General features: G+C 51.2%; 1 pseudogene; it reads left to right on the forward strand.

The window, feature by feature from the left end:
- LOC116358848 (axin-1-like) overlaps positions 1 to 15,000 on the forward strand; it is a 39,810-nt pseudogene that overhangs the window by 4,626 nt on the left and 20,184 nt on the right.

Raw genomic sequence — 15,000 nt, forward strand, 5'->3', positions numbered from 1 at the left:
CTTTTCTCTCATCTCTGTATTCTCTCTCTCATATCTCTCATCTCTCTATTCTCTCTCCTCATCTCTCTATTCTCTCTCTCTCATCTCTCTATTCTCTCTCTCTCTATTCTCTCTCTCTCTCTATTCTCTCTCTCTCTCTTCTCTCTCTATTCTCTCTCTCTTTCTCTCTATTCTCATCTCTCTCTCTCTATCTCTCTCTTCTCTCTCTATTCTCATCTCTCTCTCTCTATCTCTCTCTTCTCTCTCTATTCTCATCTCTCTCTCTCTATCTCTCTCTTCTCTCTATTCTCATCTCTCTCTCTCTCTCTCTATCTCTCTCTTCTCTCTATTCTCATCTCTCTCTCTCTCTCTCTCTATTCTCATCTCTCTCTCTCTATCTCTCTCTTCTCTCTCTATTCTCATCTCTCTCTCTATCTCTCTCTTCTCTCTCTATTCTCATCTCTCTCTCTCTATCTCTCTCTTCTCTCTCTATTCTCATCTCTCTCTCTCTCTCTCTTCTCTCTCTATTCTCATCTCTCTCTCTCTATCGCTCTTCTCTCTCTATTCTCATCTCTCTCTCTCTATCTCTCTCTTCTCTCTCTATTCTCATCTCTCTCTCTCTCTATTCTCTCTCTCATCTCTCTATTCTCTCTCTATTCTCTCTCTCATCTCTCTATTCTCTCTCTCATCTCTGTATTCTCTGTATTCTCTCTCTCATCTCTGTATTCTCTCTATTCTCTCTCTCATCTCTGTATTCTCTCTATTCTCTCTCTCATCTCTGTATTCTCTCTATTCTCTCTCTCATCTCTCTCTCTCTCTATTCTCTCTCTCATCTCTCTATTCTCTCTCTATTCTCTCATCTCTGTATTCTCTCTATTCTCTCTCTCATCTCTGTATTCTCTCTATTCTCTCTCTCATCTCTCTCATCTCTCTATTCTCTCTCATCTCTGTATTCTCTCTCCTTCCAGGAAGTATATCCAGGATAGTAATGGCATCGTGTCGAGGCAGATTAAACCAGCTACTAAGAGCTTCATCAGAGACTGTGTGGTTCGACTGCATCTGGACCCTGCCATGTTCCAACAGGTAGCAATACATCAACCAATCATGTGATGTTGGAGCAGGTAGCAATGCATCAACCAATCATTACGTGATGTTGGCACAGGAAGCAATGCATCAACCAATCATTATGTGATGTTGGAATAGGTAGCAATGCATCAACCAATCATTATGTGATGTTGGAATAGGTAGCAATGCATCAACCAATCATTACGTGATGTTCCAACAGGTAGCAATACATCAACCAATCATGTGATGTTGGAATAGGTAGCAATGCATCAACCAATCATTATGTGATGTTGGAACAGGAAGCAATGCATCAACCAATCATTATGTGGTGTTGGAGCAGGTAGCAATGCATCAACCAATCATTATGTGGTGTTGGAGCAGGTAGCAATGCATCAACCAATCATTATGTGGTGTTGGAGCAGGTAGCAATGCATCAACCAATCATTATGTGATGTTGGAACAGGAAGCAATGCATCAACCAATCATTATGTGATGTTCCAACAGGTAGCAATGCATCAACCAATCAGTACGTGATGTTGGAACAGGAAGCGGTTGTTTTATTAATAACCTTTCACTGACCAGGCAGATGGTTGAGAGCACGTTGTTAATATCCTCCTCTCGGGAAACACAGGAAGCGGTTGTTAATATCCTCCTCTCAGGAGACACAGGAAGCGGTTGTTAATATCCTCCTCTCAGGAGACACAGGAAGCGGTTGTTAATATCCTCCTCTCAGGAGACACAGGAAGCGGTTGTTAATATCCTCCTCTAGGGAAACACAGGAAGCGGTTGTTAATATCCTCCTCTCAGGAGACACAGGAAGCGGTTGTTAATATCCTCCTCTCAGGAGACACAGGAAGCGGTTGTTAATATCCTCCTCTAGGGAGACACAGGAAGCGGTTGTTAATATCCTCCTCTCAGGAGACACAGGAAGCGGTTGTTAATATCCTCCTCTCGGGAGACACAGGAAGCGGTTGTTAATATCCTCCTCTCGGGAGACACAGGAAGCGGTTGTTAATATCCTCCTCTCAGGAGACACAGGAAGCGATTGTTAATATCCTCCTCTAGGGAGACACAGGAAGCGGTTGTTAATATCCTCCTCTCGGGAGACACAGGAAGCGGTTGTTAATATCCTCCTCTCAGGAGACACAGGAAGCGATTGTTAATATCCTCCTCTAGGGAGACACAGGAAGCGATTGTTAATATCCTCCTCTAGGGAGACACAGGAAGCGGTTGTTAATATCCTCCTCTAGGGCGACACAGGAAGCGGTTGTTAATATCCTCCTCTAGGGAGACACAGGAAGCGGTTGTTAATATCCTCCTCTCAGGAGACACAGGAAGCGATTGTTAATATCCTCCTCTCGGGAGACACAGGAAGCGGTTGTTAATATCCTACTCTCGGGAGACACAGGAAGCGGTTGTTAATATCCTCCTCTCAGGAGACACAGGAAGCGATTGTTAATATCCTCCTCTAGGGAGACACAGGAAGCGGTTGTTAATATCCTCCTCTCAGGAGACACAGGAAGCGGTTGTTAATATCCTCCTCTCAGGAGACACAGGAAGCGATTGTTAATATCCTCCTCTAGGGAGACACAGGAAGCGATTGTTAATATCCTCCTCTCAGGAGACACAGGAAGCGGTTGTTAATATCCTCCTCTAGGGAGACACAGGATGCGGTTGTTAATATCCTCCTCTCAGGAGACACAGGAAGCGATTGTTAATATCCTCCTCTAGGGAGACACAGGAAGCGGTTGTTAATATCCTCCTCTCAGGAGACACAGGAAGCGATTGTTAATATCCTCCTCTAGGGAGACACAGGATGCGGTTGTTAATATCCTCCTCTCAGGAGACACAGGAAGCGATTGTTAATATCCTCCTCTAGGGAGACACAGGATGCGGTTGTTAATATCCTCCTCTCAGGAGACACAGGAAGCGATTGTTAATATCCTCCTCTAGGGAGACACAGGAAGCGATTGTTAATATCCTCCTCTAGGGAGACACAGGAAGCGATTGTTAATATCCTCCTCTCAGGAGACACAGGAAGCGGTTGTTAATATCCTCCTCTAGGGAGACACAGGATGCGGTTGTTAATATCCTCCTCTAGGGAGACACAGGAAGCGGTTGTTAATATCCTCCTCTAGGGAGACACAGGAATCAGGACACCTATACATTCATTGACATTTTATTGCAGACATATTTTCATGCCCAGTTGTGGACCAGGGCTGGTTGTGTTGGTAGCTTGTACATAACCAACAACTGTGTGTTGCTGCTGGTAGTGAACCCAGCTTCCCTCTCTGTGTTGCTGCTGGTAGTGAACCCAGCTTCCCTCTCTGTGTTGCTGCTGGTAGTAAACCCAGCTTCCCTCTCTGTGTTGCTGCTGGTAGTGAACCCAGCTTCCCTCTCTGTGTTGCTGCTGGTAGTAAACCCAGCTTCCCTCTCTGTGTTGCTGCTGGTAGTGAACCCAGCTTCCCTCTCTGTGTTGCTGCTGGTAGAGAGCCCAGCTTCCCTCTCTCTGTGTTGCTGCTGGTAGAGAACCCAGCTTCCCTCTCTGTGTTGCTGCTGGTAGTGAACCCAGCTTCCCTCTCTGTGTTGCTGCTGGTAGTGAACCCAGCTTCCCTCTCTGTGTTGCTGCTGGTAGTGAACCCAGCTTCCCTCTCTGTGTTGCTGCTGGTAGTGAACCCAGCTTCCCTCTCTGTGTTGCTGCTGGTAGTGAACCCAGCTTCCCTCTCTGTGTTGCTGCTGGTAGTGAACCCAGCTTCCCTCTCTGTGTTGCTGCTGGTAGTGAACCCAGCTTCCCTCTCTCTGTGTTGCTGCTGGTAGAGAACCCAGCTTCCCTCTCCCTGTGTTGCTGCTGTTAGAGAACCCAGCTTCCCTCTCCCTGTGTTGCTGCTGTTAGAGAACCCAGCTTCCCTCTCCCTGTGTTGCTGCTGGTAGAGAACCCAGCTTCCCTCTCTCTGTGTTGCTGCTGGTGGAGAACCCAGCTTCCCTCTCTGTGTTGCTGCTGGTGGAGAACCCAGCTTCCCTCTCTGTGTTGCTGCTGGTGTAGAACCCAGCTTCCCTCTCTCTGTGTTGCTGCTGGTAGAGAACCCAGCTTCCCTCTCTCTGTGTTGCTGCTGGTGAAGAACCCAGCTTCCCTCTCTCTGTGTTGCTGCTGGTAGAGAACCCAGCTTCCCTCTCTCTGTGTTGCTGCTGGTAGAGAACCCAGCTTCCTTCTCTCTGTGTTGCTGCTGGTGAGGAACCCAGCTTCCCTTTCTCTGTGTTGCTGCTGGTAGAGAACCCAGCTTCCCTCTCTCTGTGTTGCTGCTGGTGTAGAACCCAGCTTCACTCTCTCTGTGTTGCTGCTAGTGTGGAACCCAGCTTCCGTCTCTGGGCTGTGTGTTGCTGCTGGTAGTGAACCCAGCTTCCCTCTCTCTGTGTTGCTGCTGGTAGAGAACCCAGCTTCCCTCTCTCTGTGTTGCTGCTGGTAGTGAACCCAGCTTCCCTCTCTCTGTGTTGCTGCTGGTGAAGAACCCAGCTTCCCTCTCTCTGTGTTGCTGCTGGTAGAGAACCCAGCTTCCCTCTCTCTGTGTTGCTGCTGGTGTAGAACCCAGCTTCCCTCTCTCTGTGTTGCTGCTGGTGTAGAACCCAGCATCCCCCTCTCTGTGTTGCTGCTGTTAGAGAACCCAGCTTCCCTCTCTCTGTGTTGCTGCTGGTGAAGAACCCAGCTTCCCTTTCCTGTGTTGCTGCTGGTAGAGAACCCAGCTTCCCTCTCTCTGTGTTGCTGCTGGTGTAGAACCCAGCTTCCCTCTCTCTGTGTTGCTGCTGGTGTAGAACCCAGCTTCCCCCTCTCTGTGTTGCTGCTGTTAGAGAACCCAGCTTCCCTCTCTCTGTGTTGCTGCTGGTGAAGAACCCAGCTTCCCTTTCCTGTGTTGCTGCTGGTAGAGAACCCAGCTTCCCTCTCTCTGTGTTGCTGCTGGTGAAGAACCCAGCTTCCCTCTCTCTGTGTTGCTGCTGGTGAAGAACCCAGCTTCCCTCCCTCTGTGTTGCTGCTGGTGAAGAACCCAGCTTCCCGTTCTCTGTGTTGCTGCTGGTAGAGAACCCAGCTTCCCTCTCTCTGTGTTGCTGCTGGTGTAGAACCCAGCTTCCCTTTCTCTGTGTTGCTGCTGGTAGAGAACCCAGCTTCCCTCTCTCTGTGTTGCTGCTGGTGTAGAACCCAGCTTCCCTCTCTCTGTGTTGCTGCTGGTGTAGAACCCAGCTTCCCTCTCTCTGTGTTGCTGCTGTTAGAGAACCCAGCTTCCCTCTCTCTGTGTTGCTGCTGGTGAAGAACCCAGCTTCCCTTTCCTGTGTTGCTGCTGGTAGAGAACCCAGCTTCCCTCTCTCTGTGTTGCTGCTGGTGAAGAACCCAGCTTCCCTCTCTCTGTGTTGCTGCTGGTAGAGAACCCAGCTTCCCTCTCTCCGTGTTGCTGCTGGTGAAGAACCCAGCTTCCCTCTCCCTGTGTTGCTGCTGGTAGAGAACCCAGCTTCCCTCTCTGTGTTGCTGCTGGTGAAGAACCCAGCTTCCCTCTCTGTGTTGCTGCTGGTAGAGAACCCAGCTTCCCTCTCTGTGTTGCTGCTGGTAGAGAACCCAGCTTCCCTCTCTCTGTGTTGCTGCTGGTAGAGAACCCAGCTTCCCTCTCTCTGTGTTGCTGCTGGTGTAGAACCCAGCTTCCCTCTCTCTGTGTTGCTGCTGGTGTGGAACCCAGCTTCCCTCTCTCTGTGTTGCTGCTGGTAGAGAACCCAGCTTCCCTCTCTCTGTGTTGCTGCTGGTGTAGAACCCAGCTTCCCTCTCTCTGTGTTGCTGCTGGTAGAGAACCCAGCTTCCCTCTCTCTGTGTTGCTGCTGGTGTAGAACCCAGCTTCCCTCTCTCTGTGTTGCTGCTGGTGTGGAACCCAGCTTCCGTCTCTGGGCTGTGTGTTGCTGCTGGTAGTGAACCCAGCTTCCCTCTCTCTGTGTTGCTGCTGGTAGAGAACCCAGCTTCCCTCTCTCTGTGTTGCTGCTGGTGAAGAACCCAGCTTCCCTTTCCTGTGTTGCTGCTGGTAGAGAACCCAGCTTCCCTCTCTCTGTGTTGCTGCTGGTGAAGAACCCAGCTTCCCTCTCTCTGTGTTGCTGCTGGTGAAGAACCCAGCTTCCCTCCCTCTGTGTTGCTGCTGGTGAAGAACCCAGCTTCCCTTTCTCTGTGTTGCTGCTGGTAGAGAACCCAGCTTCCCTCTCTCTGTGTTGCTGCTGGTGTAGAACCCAGCTTCCCTCTCTCTGTGTTGCTGCTGGTGTAGAACCCAGCTTCCCTCTCTCTGTGTTGCTGCTGTTAGAGAACCCAACTTCCCTCACTCTGTGTTGCTGCTGGTGAAGAACCCAGCTTCCCTTTCCTGTGTTGCTGCTGGTAGAGAACCCAGCTTCCCTCTCTCTGTGTTGCTGCTGGTAGAGAACCCAGCTTCCCTCTCTCCGTGTTGCTGCTGGTGAAGAACCCAGCTTCCCTCTCCCTGTGTTGCTGCTGGTAGAGAACCCAGCTTCCCTCTCTGTGTTGCTGCTGGTGAAGAACCCAGCTTCCCTCTCTGTGTTGTTGCTGGTAGAGAACCCAGCTTCCCTCTCTGTGTTGCTGCTGGTAGAGAACCCAGCTTCCCTCTCTCTGTGTTGCTGCTGGTGTGGAACCCAGCTTCCCTCTCTCTGTGTTGCTGCTGGTGTGGAACCCAGCTTCCGTCTCTGGGCTGTGTGTTGCTGCTGGTAGAGAACCCAGCTTCCCTCTCTGTGTTGCTGCTGGTGAAGAACCCAGCTTCCCTCTCTGTGTTGCTGCTGGTAGAGAACCCAGCTTCCCTCTCTGTGTTGCTGCTGGTAGAGAACCCAGCTTCCCTCTCTCTGTGTTGCTGCTGGTAGAGAACCCAGCTTCCCTCTCCCTGTGTTGCTGCTGTTAGAGAACCCAGCTTCCCTCTCCCTGTGTTGCTGCTGGTAGAGAACCCAGCTTCCCTCTCTCTGTGTTGCTGCTGGTGGAGAACCCAGCTTCCCTCTCTGTGTTGCTGCTGGTAGTGAACCCAGCTTCCCTCTCTGTGTTGCTGCTGGTGTAGAACCCAGCTTCCCTCTCTCTGTGTTGCTGCTGGTAGAGAACCCAGCTTCCCTCTCTCTGTGTTGCTGCTGGTGAAGAACCCAGCTTCCCTCTCTCTGTGTTGCTGCTGGTAGAGAACCCAGCTTCCCTCTCTCTGTGTTGCTGCTGGTAGAGAACCCAGCTTCCCTCTCTCTGTGTTGCTGCTGGTGAGGAACCCAGCTTCCCTTTCTCTGTGTTGCTGCTGGTAGAGAACCCAGCTTCCCTCTCTCTGTGTTGCTGCTGGTGTAGAACCCAGCTTCACTCTCTCTGTGTTGCTGCTAGTGTGGAACCCAGCTTCCGTCTCTGGGCTGTGTGTTGCTGCTGGTAGTGAACCCAGCTTCCCTCTCTCTGTGTTGCTGCTGGTAGAGAACCCAGCTTCCCTCTCTCTGTGTTGCTGCTGGTAGTGAACCCAGCTTCCCTCTCTCTGTGTTGCTGCTGGTGAAGAACCCAGCTTCCCTCTCTCTGTGTTGCTGCTGGTAGAGAACCCAGCTTCCCTCTCTCTGTGTTGCTGCTGGTGTAGAACCCAGCTTCCCTCTCTCTGTGTTGCTGCTGGTGTAGAACCCAGCTTCCCCCTCTCTGTGTTGCTGCTGTTAGAGAACCCAGCTTCCCTCTCTCTGTGTTGCTGCTGGTGAAGAACCCAGCTTCCCTTTCCTGTGTTGCTGCTGGTAGAGAACCCAGCTTCCCTCTCTCTGTGTTGCTGCTGGTGAAGAACCCAGCTTCCCTCTCTCTGTGTTGCTGCTGGTGAAGAACCCAGCTTCCCTCCCTCTGTGTTGCTGCTGGTGAAGAACCCAGCTTCCCTTTCTCTGTGTTGCTGCTGGTAGAGAACCCAGCTTCCCTCTCTCTGTGTTGCTGCTGGTGTAGAACCCAGCTTCCCTTTCTCTGTGTTGCTGCTGTTAGAGAACCCAGCTTCCCTCTCTCTGTGTTGCTGCTGGTGTAGAACCCAGCTTCCCTCTCTCTGTGTTGCTGCTGGTGTAGAACCCAGCTTCCCTCTCTCTGTGTTGCTGCTGTTAGAGAACCCAGCTTCCCTCTCTCTGTGTTGCTGCTGGTGAAGAACCCAGCTTCCCTTTCCTGTGTTGCTGCTGGTAGAGAACCCAGCTTCCCTCTCTCTGTGTTGCTGCTGGTGAAGAACCCAGCTTCCCTCTCTCTGTGTTGCTGCTGGTAGAGAACCCAGCTTCCCTCTCTCCGTGTTGCTGCTGGTGAAGAACCCAGCTTCCCTCTCCCTGTGTTGCTGCTGGTAGAGAACCCAGCTTCCCTCTCTGTGTTGCTGCTGGTGAAGAACCCAGCTTCCCTCTCTGTGTTGCTGCTGGTAGAGAACCCAGCTTCCCTCTCTGTGTTGCTGCTGGTAGAGAACCCAGCTTCCCTCTCTCTGTGTTGCTGCTGGTAGAGAACCCAGCTTCCCTCTCTCTGTGTTGCTGCTGGTGTAGAACCCAGCTTCCCTCTCTCTGTGTTGCTGCTGGTGTGGAACCCAGCTTCCCTCTCTCTGTGTTGCTGCTGGTGAAGAACCCAGCTTCCCTTTCTCTGTGTTGCTGCTGGTAGAGAACCCAGCTTCCCTCTCTCTGTGTTGCTGCTGGTGTAGAACCCAGCTTCCCTCTCTCTGTGTTGCTGCTGGTGTGGAACCCAGCTTCCGTCTCTGGGCTGTGTGTTGCTGCTGGTAGTGAACCCAGCTTCCCTCTCTCTGTGTTGCTGCTGGTAGAGAACCCAGCTTCCCCCTCTCTGTGTTGCTGCTGTTAGAGAACCCAGCTTCCCTCTCTCTGTGTTGCTGCTGGTGAAGAACCCAGCTTCCCTTTCCTGTGTTGCTGCTGGTAGAGAACCCAGCTTCCCTCTCTCTGTGTTGCTGCTGGTGAAGAACCCAGCTTCCCTCTCTCTGTGTTGCTGCTGGTGAAGAACCCAGCTTCCCTCCCTCTGTGTTGCTGCTGGTGAAGAACCCAGCTTCCCTCTCTCTGTGTTGCTGCTGGTAGAGAACCCAGCTTCCCTCTCTCTGTGTTGCTGCTGGTGTAGAACCCAGCTTCCCTCTCTCTGTGTTGCTGCTGGTGTAGAACCCAGCTTCCCTCTCTCTGTGTTGCTGCTGTTAGAGAACCCAGCTTCCCTCTCTCTGTGTTGCTGCTGGTGAAGAACCCAGCTTCCCTTTCCTGTGTTGCTGCTGGTAGAGAACCCAGCTTCCCTCTCTCTGTGTTGCTGCTGGTGAAGAACCCAGCTTCCCTCTCTCTGTGTTGCTGCTGGTAGAGAACCCAGCTTCCCTCTCTCCGTGTTGCTGCTGGTGAAGAACCCAGCTTCCCTCTCCCTGTGTTGCTGCTGGTAGAGAACCCAGCTTCCCTCTCTGTGTTGCTGCTGGTGAAGAACCCAGCTTCCCTCTCTGTGTTGCTGCTGGTAGAGAACCCAGCTTCCCTCTCTGTGTTGCTGCTGGTAGAGAACCCAGCTTCCCTCTCTCTGTGTTGCTGCTGGTAGAGAACCCAGCTTCCCTCTCTCTGTGTTGCTGCTGGTGTGGAACCCAGCTTCCCTCTCTCTGTGTTGCTGCTGGTGAAGAACCCAGCTTCCCTTTCTCTGTGTTGCTGCTGGTAGAGAACCCAGCTTCCCTCTCTCTGTGTTGCTGCTGGTGTAGAACCCAGCTTCCCTCTCTCTGTGTTGCTGCTGGTGTGGAACCCAGCTTCCGTCTCTGGGCTGTGTGTTGCTGCTGGTAGAGAACCCAGCTTCCCTCTCTGTGTTGCTGCTGGTGAAGAACCCAGCTTCCCTCTCTGTGTTGCTGCTGGTAGAGAACCCAGCTTCCCTCTCTGTGTTGCTGCTGGTAGAGAACCCAGCTTCCCTCTCTCTGTGTTGCTGCTGGTAGAGAACCCAGCTTCCCTCTCTCTGTGTTGCTGCTGGTGTGGAACCCAGCTTCCCTCTCTCTGTGTTGCTGCTGGTGAAGAACCCAGCTTCCCTTTCTCTGTGTTGCTGCTGGTAGAGAACCCAGCTTCCCTCTCTCTGTGTTGCTGCTGGTGTAGAACCCAGCTTCCCTCTCTCTGTGTTGCTGCTGGTGTGGAACCCAGCTTCCGTCTCTGGGCTGTGTGTTGCTGCTGGTAGTGAACCCAGCTTCCCTCTCTCTGTGTTGCTGCTGGTAGAGAACCCAGCTTCCCTCTCTCTGTGTTGCTGCTGGTGAAGAACCCAGCTTCCCTTTCTCTGTGTTGCTGCTGGTAGAGAACCCAGCTTCCCTCTCTCTGTGTGGCTGCTGGTGAAGAACCCAGCTTCCCTCTCCCTGTGTTGCTGCTGGTAGAGAACCCAGCTTCCCTCTCTGTGTTGCTGCTGGTGAAGAACCCAGCTTCCCTCTCTGTGTTGCTGCTGGTAGAGAACCCAGCTTCCCTCTCTCTGTGTTGCTGCTGGTGTAGAACCCAGCTTCCCTCTCTCTGTGTTGCTGCTGGTGTGGAACCCAGCTTCCCTCTCTCTGTGTTGCTGCTGGTGAAGAACCCAGCTTCCCTTTCTCTGTGTTGCTGCTGGTAGAGAACCCAGCTTCCCTCTCTCTGTGTTGCTGCTGGTGTAGAACCCAGCTTCCCTCTCTCTGTGTTGCTGCTGGTGTGGAACCCAGCTTCCGTCTCTGGGCTGTGTGTTGCTGCTGGTAGTGAACCCAGCTTCCCTCTCTCTGTGTTGCTGCTGTTAGAGAACCCAGCTTCCCTCTCTCTGTGTTGCTGCTGGTAGTGAACCCAGCTTCCCTCTCTCTGTGTTGCTGCTGGTGAAGAACCCAGCTTCCCTTTCTCTGTGTTGCTGCTGGTAGAGAACCCAGCTTCCCTCTCTCTGTGTTGCTGCTGGTGAAGAACCCAGCTTCCCTCTCTCTGTGTTGCTGCTGGTAGAGAACCCAGCTTCCCTCTCTCTGTGTTGCTGCTGGTGAAGAACCCAGCTTCCCTCTCCCTGTGTTGCTGCTGGTAGAGAACCCAGCTTCCCTCTCTGTGTTGCTGCTGGTGAAGAACCCAGCTTCCCTCTCTGTGTTGCTGCTGGTAGAGAACCCAGCTTCCCTCTCTGTGTTGCTGCTGGTAGAGAACCCAGCTTCCCTTTCTCTGTGTTGCTGCTGGTAGAGAACCCAGCTTCCCTCTCTCTGTGTTGCTGCTGGTGTAGAACCCAGCTTCCCTCTCTCTGTGTTGCTGCTGGTGTGGAACCCAGCTTCCCTCTCTCTGTGTTGCTGCTGGTGAAGAACCCAGCTTCCCTTCCTCTGTGTTGCTGCTGGTAGAGAACCCAGCTTCCCTCTCTCTGTGTTGCTGCTGGTGTAGAACCCAGCTTCCCTCTCTCTGTGTTGCTGCTGGTGTGGAACCCAGCTTCCGTCTCTGGGCTGTGTGTTGCTGCTGGTAGTGAACCCAGCTTCCCTCTCTCTGTGTTGCTGCTGGTAGAGAACCCAGCTTCCCTCTCTCTGTGTTGCTGCTGGTAGTGAACCCAGCTTCCCTCTCTCTGTGTTGCTGCTGGTGAAGAACCCAGCTTCCCTCTCTCTGTGTTGCTGCTGGTAGAGAACCCAGCTTCCCTCTCTCTGTGTTGCTGCTGGTGTAGAACCCAGCTTCCCTCTCTCTGTGTTGCTGCTGGTAGAGAACCCAGCTTCCCTCTCTCTGTGTTGCTGCTGGTGTAGAACCCAGTTTCCCTCTCTCTGTGTTGCTGCTGGTGTAGAACCCAGTTTCCCTCTCTCTGTGTTGCTGCTGGTAGAGAACCCAGCTTCCCTCTCTCTGTGTTGCTGCTGGTGAAGAACCCAGCTTCCCCTCATTTTTAGTCTCACCTTCGTTTTTTCTTTTGTTTTATAGCCCGAATGAACAATACATTTTTTGAAACTTTGTACTGAAGCGAAGTCGTCCCTCTCCCAGGCCCAGACGGAGATCCAGAGCACTATGGAGGAGAACACCTACCCTCTGTTCCTGAAGTCAGACAGCTACCTGGAGTACACCCAGACAGGGGAGGAGAGCCCCAAACCACCCAGCGACCACAGCTCCTCATCGGGTCCTGGGCAGCCTGGCTACCTGCCCACCCTCACAGAAGACGTAGAGTGGAGGTGTGTGTCTCTCTGCGTGTCTAGAGTCTGCGTGTCTAGAGTCTGCGTGTATAGAGTCTGCGTGTCTAGTCTGCGTGTCTAGAGTCTGCGTCTCTAGAGTCTGCGTCTCTAGAGTCTGTGTGTCTAGAGTCTGTGTGTCTAGAGTCTGTGTGTCTAGAGTCTGCGTGTCTCGAGTCTGCGTGTCTCTCTGCGTATTCTTGTCTGTATTGTGTTGTTGTTGTCAGCACCATGTCACCAGGTTAAACTCCTGGTGTCTAGAGTCTGTGTGTATTCTTGTCTGTATTGTGTTGTTGTCAGCACCATGTCACCAGGTTAAACTCCTGGTGTCTAGAGTCTGTGTGTCTAGAGTCTGCGTATTCTTGTCTGTATTGTGTTGTTGTTGTCAGCACCATGTCACCAGGTTAAACTCCAGGTCCAGGTGAATGTAACTTGGTGAATTAAGGTGGTTGTGTTTCAGGTGCCGGGAGGAGGAGGAGGAAGAGGAGGAGGGAGAAGAGGAGAGCGGGGATACGCAGGCCAGCAGGCTGACCCAGAGGTTGCTAATGGAGACGGCTCCTCACAGAGTGTCGACCAATCGGAGAGCAGGGGAAAGCCGAGAGTACAGGTTGGAGTCCAGAGAGAGTGTGTATGGACGTGTGTGTGTGTGTGTGATACCCGTATCGCCGGGATGATACCAGTATCGCCGGGAGGATGCCCGTATCGCCGGGATGATACCCGTATCGCCGGGATGATACCCGTATCGCCGGGAGGATACCCGTATCGCCGGGATGATACCCGTATCGCCGGGATGATACCCGTATCGCCGGGAGGATGCCCGCATCGCCGGGAGGATGCCCGTATCGCCGGGAGGATGCCAGCATCACCGGGATGATACTAGTATCGCCGGGAGGAGGCCCTTATCGCCGGGAGGAGGCCCTTATCGCCGGGAAGAGGCCCGTATCGCCGGGAGGAGGCCCGTATCGCCGGGAGGAGGCCCGTATCGCCGGGAGGAGGCCCGTATCGCCGGGAGGAGGCCCGTATCGCCGGGAGGAGGCCCGTATCGCGCGGCAAGGCAACAAAACACGAAGCAGATTTAACTTCTTTAGGAGAACAGCCATCATGTTGGAAACGGACATCATCATGCTGTCATCCAGAGTCACATTCATCTTCCAAGATTTAGCTTCAATAATTAACATACGAGTTTGATCTGCTTCCTGTTTTGGAAAAATATTGAGATACTGGTATCATCATAGCTCTAGTGTTGTCTGATGAGGGAATATATATATATATCTACAGTGCCACATATATACAGTGCCTTGCGAAAGTATTCGGCCCCCTTGAACTTTGCGACCTTTTGCCACATTTCAGGCGTCAAACATAAAGATATAAAACTGTATTTTTTTGTGAGAGTTTGCTGCACTGAAAGTAAAGGGGCTGAATAATTTAGCACGCCCAATTTTTCAGTTTTTGATTTGTTAAAAAAGTTTGAAATATCCAATAAATGTCGTTCCACTTCATGATTGTGTCCCACTTGTTGTTGATTCTTCACAAAAAAATACAGTTTTATATCTTTATCTATATCTATATATATCTATATATATATATATATCTATATATATCTATATATATATATATTACACACAATACTCCATAGTGACGAAGCAAAACGTTTTTTATTTATTTGTACATTTATTAAAAATAAAAGACTGACATTTACATAATGACATCACAATACCTCATAATGACATCACAATACCTCATAATGACATCACAATACCTCATAATGACATTACAATACCTCATAATGACATCACAATACCTCATAATGACATCACAATACCTCATAATGACATCACAATACCTCATAATGACATCACAATACCTCATAATGACATCACAATACCTCATAATGACATCACAATACCTCATAATGACATCACAATACCTCATAATGACATCACAATACCTCATAATGACATCACAATACCTCATAATGACAAAGCAAAACGTTAAAAAAAAATTATATTTTTAACTCTACATATTTACGTAAGTATTCACACCCTTTACTCAGTACTTTGTTGAAGCACCTTTGGCAGCGATTACAGCCTTGAGTCTTCTTGGGTATTATTACGCTACAAGCTTGGCACACCTGTATTTGGGGAATTTCTCCCTTCTCTGCAGATCCTCTCAAGTTCTGTCAGGTTGGATGAGGAGTGTTGCTGCACAGCTATTTTCAGGTCTCTCCAGAGATGTTCGATCGGGTTCAAGTCCGGGCTCTGTCTGGGCCACTCAAGGACATTGAGACTTGTCCTGAAGCCATTCCTGTGTTGTCTTGGCTGTGTGCTTTAGGGTCGTTATCCTGTTGGAAGGTGAACCTTCGTCCCAGTCTGAGGTCCTGAGTGCTCTGGAGCAGGTTTTCATCAAGGGTCTCTCTGTACTTTGCTCCGTTCATATTTCCCTCGATCCTGACTAGTCTCACAGTCCCTGCCGCTGAAAAACAACCCAACAGCATGATGCTGCCACCACCATGCTTCACCGTAGGGATGGTGCCAGGTTTCCTCCAGACATGATGCTTGGTATTCCTGCTAAAGAGTTCAATCTTGGTTTCATCAGACCAGAGAATCTTGTTTCTCATAGGTCTGAGAGTCCTTTAGGTACCTTTTGGCAAACTCCAAGCGGGTTGTCGTGAGCCTTTTACTGAGTGGCTTCCGTCTGGCAATTCAGTACCATAAAGGCCTTCTGGAAGGTTCTCATCTCCACAGAGGAACTATAGAGCTCTGTCAGAGTGACCATCGGGTTCTTGGTCACATCCCCGACGAAGGCCCTTCTCCACTGATTGCTCAGTTTGGCCGGGTGGCCAGCTGTAGGAAGAGTCTTAGTGGCTCCAAACTTCTTC

The sequence above is a fragment of the Oncorhynchus kisutch genome, unplaced genomic scaffold (assembly GCF_002021735.2).
Source record: "Oncorhynchus kisutch isolate 150728-3 unplaced genomic scaffold, Okis_V2 Okis01b-Okis20b_hom, whole genome shotgun sequence".
Lineage (NCBI taxonomy): Eukaryota > Metazoa > Chordata > Actinopteri > Salmoniformes > Salmonidae > Oncorhynchus > Oncorhynchus kisutch.